This window comes from Amphiura filiformis, chromosome 8, assembly GCF_039555335.1.
Source record: "Amphiura filiformis chromosome 8, Afil_fr2py, whole genome shotgun sequence".
Classification (NCBI taxonomy): Eukaryota; Metazoa; Echinodermata; class Ophiuroidea; order Amphilepidida; family Amphiuridae; genus Amphiura; species Amphiura filiformis.
The window spans coordinates 66657525-66668226 of record NC_092635.1 but is presented as its reverse complement, the minus strand read 5'-3'; positions in this window follow the sequence as shown (position 1 = coordinate 66668226).

Below are 10702 nucleotides of genomic sequence, written 5' to 3'. Positions count from 1 at the left end.
AATGTCGGGTTATATAAAGGGTATAAAAACGTTTTAATAACATTCCAAGAACATTTTTGAAAACTTGGTACAAATCATTCTAAACAGAATGTTATGTTGGGGTTGAAAAAATATTTTGCAAAAAATGTTTGCCCAAAATATTTACAATAACGTTTTAAAAATGTTTTCACGACGTTTATATAACCCGACATTTAAATGTTATTAAAGCCTTTTGAAAAAAACATTTTAAGAACATTTCTGTGTTTGCTGGGTGCAAATATTTTAACATAATGTTATTTAAGTGTTGACAAAATATTTGGCCAAAAAAGTTTGCAAAAATAGTTTATAATGACATTTCGAAAACATTTTAAAAATATTGTTGTAGTGTGTTTTCATACAAAACGTTTTAAAACGATTTCATGACCTTTATATAACCCGACATTTTAATGTTATCAAAACGTTTTTACCTAAACCAAAACCCAAAATATAACTTATTTAAAACGTTTTAAAAACGTTATTGTGTTTGCTGGGTAATAGCAGTGTAAGAAATGGGTAAAAGGAGTAAGCTGTTTCGCTGTTTTGATTTATGGTTTCTGTCTCAGTCACTGTTTCAAAGTGAAAGTTTTGTGAAACAAATTCATAAAGCTGCTAAAACCCTGCGCACACAATGGTTTTTGAAACGTTTTCATACCAAGCATTTCTACTTGATCGAAATCCGCCTGTTCAAACAGTTATAGAAACAGTGGTCATTTATATTACAAAGCAACAGTAATTGCTTTTATTTTGGATAGAAAACGAGATTTCAATTTTTCATGGAAAATACAAACGGTACTAAACAAAAGTAATACATGTATCTTTTACTGAGTTAGGCCTATAACCTGATTCTTCTTCATCACCCTCTTCAACTTCTGCTTAGGTACAATGTGCATATAAATTGATTCCTAATCACTCGTATAAATAATACGAATGTTGGTTCTTTTATTATATTTTTATATTCATATAAACTTCTTATGCCCATTTCTATTCACCCTTATGTATTCTTCTCCCGTGCGTTATATACTGCGCCAATAAAATATCATTACACATGGAAAAATAAACACAATTTCAAAACTGAACAATGTTGGGGTAAATTTGTTTTTTTAATAGATCCTGCATTATTATGACACCACATTGAATCAATGAATGTGACCTCAAGAAGTAAATTTAAGCTACAAGCAATTGAATAAACGAAGGTCCAGTTTTAAAAGTGACAAACTGGCCTATACAAGGCGCAAAAAGATTCCAACAAGCGAAACAAAGAGACAACACAGTTTCTTTATTGAAGCGTTATTTAAAGCAGTTTTTATTTCGGTTTTTGCTTCTCTGTACTTTTTATAACTTTCACTTTATTTGTTAGTTCTTTTGTTTCAGTTTTCTTTCGTTCCTTTTGTTTTAAATTAAAGCCAAACGCATAAATTAGCCATTCACCATTCTCAAACCAGATGTCTAGTCGGTGGAGTTTTGAATATGCCAGTTTGTCACTTTTAAAACTGGACCTTCGACGAATCAAATGCTTGTAACTTTGCTTCTTGAAGTCACATTGGATTCAATGTGGTGTCATAATGTGCAGGATTAGATCTATTAAAAAAACAAATTTACCCCAATATTGTTCACTTCGGAAATTGTGCTTATTTTTCCAAGTGTAAGGATTCTTTATTGGCGCAGAATATTTACGAGCTATAGCCATATTATCTGAAACCTGCACGCTAAACAATAGATTATCTGATACCTATCTGAAACAATAGATTTCAGATAATATTGCTCCGGAGCCTGGGGCGCCGGTGGGGGGGTAGTAAGTAGCATATACGCTGAAATACTAGAAATACTACTTTCACACAACTAGTAATTTATCTGTTCGATAAACATACCATTAAAGAAGTACGAATATATAAAATACTGGCGTCGCAGAATGTGCACCATCAATTACAAGTTGTGATCTGCTTGGAGCTATTATGAAATGATATTAAATGATTTAATGAACCAACTCATCTAAGAGGAATAATCGCACTTCTATTATTAGTTCAAAATATTGCTATATAAACGGGGTGATCATATACAACAGGAAACAATGTTGACAGATATTCATCATTTTACAAATGGAATTAAGTTAAAAATATACATAAAGACACACAAATGTTAGCACCTAATATCATCATGATCATGCTCACCTGGATTAAGAGCTACCTGACAGATCGTTCCATCAACCGGCCGATCATCAAATACTTCCTCCATCAATGTATCAGTTCCCGAGGGGTCAATATTGGGCCAACTATTTTTCGCTGTCTTCATTGATGACCAGGGCGATGAATGTGAAAACCAACTTTTCATCTACGCAGACAATTCCACCTTGTTTTATGATATTACATCTAGAAACAACCCTGAAGCTATTACTGCTAGCCTGAACAGAGACCTGGAGAACAATCGGGCAGACAGATTGAAGGTGACCTTCGAACCAATGACAATACCAAGAAAGAGGAATCCAACTAAGCTAGATCTTCTGTGTGGTACCCCCAAACTGGCTGAGAAGGAGTCACAGTCGACAGCAAGCTTTCCTGGACAAAGCACATTATTTTATAATGTCTCATCCAGAGCAGGACAGAACCTGGGCGCTCTGAGGAGAGTTGCAGATAAACTTGATGAGGCAGAGCAACCGTTTTCAAGGCTCAAGTTTCCAGTGTGATAGAATACGTCTCACTGTCTTGGATTAGTGCCAGGGCCACCACTCTAGGATTACTAGACTCTGACCAGAGAAGGGCCCTTCGAATGATAGGCGTGAGCGAAGAGGAAGCAAGCACAGAGCTGAACATCGCTTCTCCTCGTGAATAGCGAACCTTCGGAATAGCGGATCTTCGGAATAGCGAAGTTCGTCCCATTAAAGACGTCAAGAGGCTGTAGCAAAAAAACTGCAAATCAGCTTGTGTCCACCAGATCTGAAAGCACTGCTACCAAAGCCACCTGTAGATAGAAAGGCTACCCGCTCCAGCTTGTCCATGCCTTGCCACGCTCTCACAGTACCAGTTTCTAGAACCAAATCTATTGGCAGGACCTTCATCCACACTGTAGTTTACGTGTGGAATAGCATACCAAATGGAGTAGTCGGAGACATATCTGACAATGGCGCACCATCCTTCAAGAGCAGAGTGCATAAGCATCCTATTACTCTCGAGGTTGTTGTTAGATTTTTAAACCAAAAAACAACAAAACAAAACAAAAACAATAAACGAAAACATCATCAACAACAACAACAAAATAACAATCTCGAGGTCACTGATTTCGTTAAATATTAGTGTAATAGTGGTGTCAGCAAATTGGTGGAAGGAGACGACTGTTTGGTTGCTTCTGAAATTATAAGAACCGCTTGACCTACTAAGTTGCAATTCAGTTCGGAACTAATACTCCGTTTAATTAAAAATCAATGCATCAAATAAGTCTTGATATTGCTGACGACGCGATTGAAATTCGACCAATGAGGGGCATTGTGTGTTGTTGATTTGTAAATAATGATCCAGTTCATTGGTCAAATATTGTCTGTCCGTCCCACACTTTCAGTTGAAATCTGTTTACAATTACCATGGCTGTAAAGGACTTTCAAGGTACGTATCAGAGGATGATTTAAGCACTTCCCAGCAAGTCTTGCGGTTAGCATAGCTGTGTGAGTGAACATGCCACCACTGCCCGCCCACTGCGTACACATGGTTAAATTTGAATTAGGACAGATATATTTACAATAAAAACACCTTCTAAAAGTTGGTCGATTTCACATTTTATGTTACCTGCAGAAGGTGTGAATTATCCTTCATGCATACATCACTTTAGATCTGAAATCGACCAAGAAATAATGACACACACACAATTCTAAAACAACATCTTTTGCACAGAATTCAATGGGATTTGAAAAAGTAAAGTGGCGGTTGAGACTCTTGTGATAACACTTTCGCAGTGCATGATGGGGCTTCCTTAAATCATCCTCTGGGTACGTATCAAGTGTTTGAAATGTTTTGACTTCCATGGCTTCCATATCTCATTCTCGCTAAAGTTGACTTCTCCAGTGGGCACTCAAGAAACAGTGGCCACGCCATCAATGTAGTTGTATATCCCCGGCCTGTGGCCAATGTTATTTCTCCGACTGCCACAAACAAAAAAAAAAGTATCATATTTTTTTTCTTTGCTTTATAAATGGAATGTCAAGACCTCAGGCAACTATCACATAGTACTATCAAAGTCGACATCAAACATCTGCGACTATAAAAAAGAAAACAGAAGTATCGTTATAACAACATTACATATAGGTACAAGGTAAAACATCCAGTCAGTGTGCCAAAAGCCTGTCCCCAATGAACAATATGTAACAAGGACTAGGTCCGATAATAATGACTTCGGGCCAGGGGGAATTTTATGATTTGCGCCAGCTGTAATGCCCTGTCCGCCTCGACACCTTACCTATTTTGTAAAGAAAACAAGAGTAATGTTTTCTTCTCCGAAAACAGGCAATCAAAACAGACTACGTAGTTTTCATTGAATGCTACCGGGAAATGGTGTGTTTAATCTTTCGGATATACGCATATATTTTGTAGATAAAAGTCAAAACACATAATATTATTAAGATTATTATGCAACTAGAGCGGATTCATTCTGAAGAAAATATTTATAACCTTCGTATAAAACTTTCTTCCCAAAGTTAGTTAGTACTTAGACGGGGTACTTAGTGATCAACGGCCACATTCAAAATGGTTACAAATACAATTTATTTTTCTGTTATGAAGCGCAATAACTTGCTTTTTTTTATTGAGCTAATAAAGGTATATTATGTAGGTCAAAATATAATTTTCTTGGTCGCTTCATTTCATTTCATTTATAATTTCAAATATTGGACCGCATTTTATTATGTTTATCATTTGCTACCATACTAAAACCTGCTGAAATTTTACAACTTATGCTAAGGTGCGCTGGTGCGTCTGTCAGGCACCGCCGCCGAATTTGAGCGATGTAGGGAGCGACTGCCGATGCTGAATCGATAGCTGTATTTAATGAACTATCGAATTATTAATGTTTTTCTTGTGGCCATCTCAGTGGTGTGCGCAAAGGAGGGGGGGGTACATGCCCCACTTTTGTTGGTCATTCGGGGAAATTCGGGGAAAACGCTAAAACCGCACCTTACACACCTAAATCAGACTCCATTCGGGGAACTGAACAACCTGCCCCCCCCCCCCCCACTTCCAATGTGCTGCGCACGCCACTGCATATGCTTCAACATAAGAAATCCAAGTTTTGAGATAATTATCAAGGTTATTCAGAATTAGAAATACAATTTTATTTTGATCAATTAATGTATTACATACACAATGTTTTCATGGCAATACTTTAGTAAATTTATATCAAATAACCTACATTTAGATACATATAATCTATTATAATGCACTATAAATGTTGATAGTACCAAATTGTAGATTTAGTATCTAGGATTTTTGACATTACTTAGTAAGATTGAACGTGTACCTGTGAGACTACATCTAGTGGCGTAAGGGAGGGGCACCGACCATTATGGAGGGGGGGTCTATTGGGGGAACGTGCCCACATAAGCCCCCCCATGCCAATGCCACTGAGTACATCAGGCGTAAAGTTACTACTACAGGTTACGGTATCACATTTGGATATTATAAAACAAAAATCGTGAATCCAACTACTGGATATTTGAAGCTATTAAGATCATAGATGCAAAGTAAAGATCTTTAGGTATCCTGTGAAATGAAACATCTTTGTCAGAAGTATGTGCAAAAAATATATACGTTTGCTAAATATTTCGATCACAATTTGTAACATATAGGCTAAATGTGTTATGAGTCTAGTTACAACAACATGTATCCATGTATGAGTTATGAGCCATCCTTTGTGTTAACATTTAAATTTTCAATATCAACAGAACACGAACAGCGAAATATATAGTGCTGAGCGGTAACACCGTTGCTGTCATCGGAATCAGAGGATGATTTAAGCACTTCCCAGCAAGTCTTGCGGTTAGCACAGCTGTGTGAGTGAACATGACACCACTGCCCGCTCACTGCATACACACGTGCATGGTTAAATTTGAATTTGGACAGATATATTTACAGTAAAAACACCTTCAAAAGGTTGGTCGATTTCACATTTTATGTTATCTACAGAAGGTGTGAATTATCCTTCATGCATACATCACTTTAGATCTGAAATCGACCAAGTAATAATGACACACGGGCAATTCTAAAACAACATCTTTTGCACAGAGTTCAATGGGATTTGAAAAGTAAAGTGGCAGTTGAAACTCTAGTGATAACACTTTTACAGTGCATGATGGGGCTTCCTTAAATCATCCTCTGCATCGGAATGAAGGTTAAGGTAGGTTTATTTTCAGTCATTGAAGATATATTAATTATTTAACAACCTCACACTCTCGCTCGTATTGCATACAACCTAATCAAGGTGTGTTCTTAAGGCACTTAACGTAAAAATGACAAAGATGAATGTACTTTCGGTATTGAAAGGCAGGTAAGAATGAATCTGTGCTTTGTTATTTATGTTTGCATTTGTAACGCTTTGGTTTCAATAAAACGTTCCTTTGAGAGTGATCATGACGCAAAAAATGCACGTAGTAGCAGCGTATGTACTTTAATAATGGAATATATAGATGAACATCTAGAAGTTACACCTTGTCCCGGGACCTTATCCTACCGATTTGTGTTACACATGGGTGTCTCCTATTCAGTGTTACTAAAATAAGCACCAACATTTTCTATATGACATTACTGTATTATCATAATGGAAATATACAATGTTTATTATACTATATTATGTTTTATTTCTTATACTTACATCCTTGCAAAAATCATTTTAAGTTTGGCTAACAAAATACAAACATGTGACTTCCCAGTCTTTTTGGAATCTTTAGTAGCCTAATCTAAACCAAAGTTTGAACTTAGTAATTATAATTATTAAGTGCAAACATAAATATCAGTGAGCTTCGTCAGACCCCAAACCCTCATAGTTTGATCGTCTACCCTAGAACCCTACACCCGGGTAAGACTTCTCCGTAGTCCACTTGCCTGTTGTGCATACTCTGGCTATTGCATTTAAGCTTAACTAATTTGTGTACAATATTGATAAATTTTCACGTCTGATCTTTTCAGTCACCGTACGTTAGCTTCCCAAGTTTACTTTAGATTGCGGTTAACATGCTTAACACGGTTGTCAATGGATGAATTTGTCAGATTTCTGGCCTACTAAAATTGGCCATGATGTAATGCATCTTAAAATGGATCTGGCTTGTGATTGGCTGCCTTATCTCGTTATGGTTTAAACCCCCTAGGCACCTGCCATTGCCATTAATAACTACATGGTACACAACTATGTGGCCCTTTGTGTTAGCGGGAACATTTTAATGTTTAAAAACTCTCAGTATGTGCATGAACGCGTCTTGTACTTCCAGGCTTTGTGCTTGCGGTTAAATTGGATTGATAAACAAGTATGATTGGCAGTGTGTGTGTTAAGGACTTTACCCGATCAAAGTCCCGTTTAAAATGCAATGTACATTGTCGATTTAACTCAGGCTTTCGCGATTAATAAACTGGTAGATTTTAAAATCAGAATTGTTCAGTATTGAAGTGCCATTATAATTATGACATTAGTATGATATGTTGCATTCAATAATATAAGTCTACGTATACTTTACTTTTACTGTCACTAATATAATTATATAAACTTCATTTTAAACTAGTATTTTGATGTAATAAATATCAGTATAATTTCGAATTCAACTGCTTTCATCATGTTCATCATGATTAATAACATGTTTTTATTTATCAAAAATCGACTATGGCATAGTCTAGGGTAAGGTGGGAGGTCAAAACTGTTTTTGATAGAATTCTCGCTATTCACAATAAGGGCGCCGCCAGCGGTTTGCGATGTAATCGTGATGTATCATGGGAAAAGGTCGACATCCAAGTCCGCGCAATACGAATATTACCATGCTATTACATAGGAACACGTGACAATATTTTTAGTTTGTCAATATAACGGTGTTACACGCGAATCGATACTCAATAATACTTAATAATGTGATTTGAAATGTGCACAATTAATTTTTTCTCTATCGATTTGCGTGTAATACCGTTATATTGACAAACTAAAAAATATTGTCACGTGTTCCTATGTAATAGCTTGGTAATATTCGTATTGCGCAGACTTGGATGTCGAACTTTTCCCATGATACATCACGATTACATCGCAAACCGCTGGCGGCGCCCTTATTGTGAATAGTGAGAATTAGCTCAAGGTTTGTCCTTATGTCATTATGTTGTTTATTTGAGTGGTTTATTGCACCGGAAGAAAACAAATACAAAAACAAACCAAACCAAACAAAAAACACTCTACTTCTAAACACTATTGACAGAGGGTAGATGGTAATAGGCTCAACATACAAGTAGTCCATCCCAGACATCTGACTCTGATTGTTCTTATTGGCCAGAGGGAAATTATGTTAAAGGTGGAGGGTAGGCCAGACCATTTGCCCATCGCCGACGGCAGTGCGCTTATAATGTCTCGTCATTTTATCGATGTCGTCCTAAATTCTTATTTCTTTTTCTTCAGGAATATTTTTTACGCTGTCACAAGTCAAACACCCCATGATTTGGTAAGAGATGTTAATATTGTGAATGTAGTAATATAATCCACACTGTGGTGTTGGTGTTGATTTATGGGGATGTTTGTACTTTTAAATTTTGAAAATGTATCTATATTCAAAGGAACACCTTCAAAGGAGTTACTCCGAAAAAATCTTCAACGGACTAATATTCCCAATACATCAACATAACTCACCAAATCCCAATCTTTGCCAAACATGTCTCTCGCAATGCTCTAAATGTGACAACTCGACAACAGGCATATCATGATATAATAAGGAAGGAATGGTAGCGGGTGTTCATGAAGTCTGCACACATAATTCCATAATGAAGTAAAATCACTAGCAGTACTCACACATTTGCTTCGCCAATCTTATACATGTTATATAACACCATAAAAGAAAACGATGTATACATGCATGAACATTAAATAGCGGGCCCTAAAACAACGCTGTTTTTAATTCCATAATGACAAAGGGTTGCAAATCGGGCGATAATCAGAGATTCGATTACAGCCACGATTTGGTTTTAGAGGATCAAAATTGAGTCTCCTAAGCTCATGGATGTATCTCACGCAGTAATTTAACTTGTTGCTTGCAAAGTGAGTTTGTTGGAATCAATTTTGATTCACGTGAAATTCAACAACATTGCACCCTAATGACACATCTCATGGGCTTACGTGTGGACAAGCTTAATTTTGATCCTTTGACTTCAACTGGCACTTTTTTAATTTAAAGTCTTTTTCAGTAAATTTTCCAGCAAATACTCTTATGAAGAATAACCTTTAAAATTGGTTTAAATTGTTTTTGGACCAACCTGAACCTGTATAGCACGGCAAATGCCAACGTTTGCCAAACATCAATCTTCCAAAATAACACCTCACAATAGTTGAGCTCTCCAAATACCTCTATAAACGTCCTCATTAAATCGGGATACCACATCACCACCACACTCAATCAAGTAACTCCTTAATGCGGGTAACTCGCCTGATGTGAAATTTATGAACATTAAAAGTTAAGGATTTCCTTCTGAAGTATTTCACGATACAAGCTTGTGTTCCATATGGGTGTCTTCTATCCAGTGATGCCAAAATAAGCACCAACATATTTCATATGATATCACTGTGTCATCATAATGTAAATATCCTTGCAAAAATTATTTTAAGTTTGGCTAACAAATCGTACAATCATCCGATTTCCCAGGCTTTTTGGATACAAGAGTAGAATCATAATCTAAACCCAAGTTTGAACTCAGTAATTTTATTTGTAAAAGCAAACATAAATATCAGTGAGCTTCGTCAAACCCAAACCCTCATAGTTTGATCATCTACCCTGTATCCGGGTGACGTGGTATGTCAAAAATGTTTTTGCTAAAATGAGCTGTGATTAGTCTAAGTCATTTTGTTGTTTATTTGAGCCGTTTTTAAGCAAAAGAAACAACACAAAAAACAAAAATAAAAAACAAAAACAACAATAAAAAACACACCACCACCAACAACAACAAAATAACACTCCGTTACCAAACTCCTCCCCGACCTCAGTTAGACGAGGTTTAATATTAAAAGCAAATGTATTTAGCTGGCTGGAAGGACTCTTTTCCTCCTTATGAGCAAGATATCATTATTGCATCTGTTCTGGTTGTTCGTATTGGCCAGAGGGAAATTATCTGAAAGATGGAGGGTAAGCCAGACCCTTTGCCCTCGCCGGCGGCAGTGCGCCTATAATGTCTCGTTATTTTATCGATATTGTCCTAAATTCTAAAAAGTGTTGTATGTTGATCATTTTCTCTAAGGGATATATTTTTGACGCTATCGCAAGTCAAACACCCCATGATTTGGTCAGATACATTAATATTGTGAGTGTAGTAATATAATACACACTGGGGTGTTCGTGTTGATATATGGGGATGTTTGTGGAGTTATTCTGAATTACACTTCAACGGACAATTATTCCCAATACATCAATATAACTCACCAAATCCCAACTTTTGCCAAATATGTCCCTTTCAATGCTCTGAATGGTGACAATTCGATA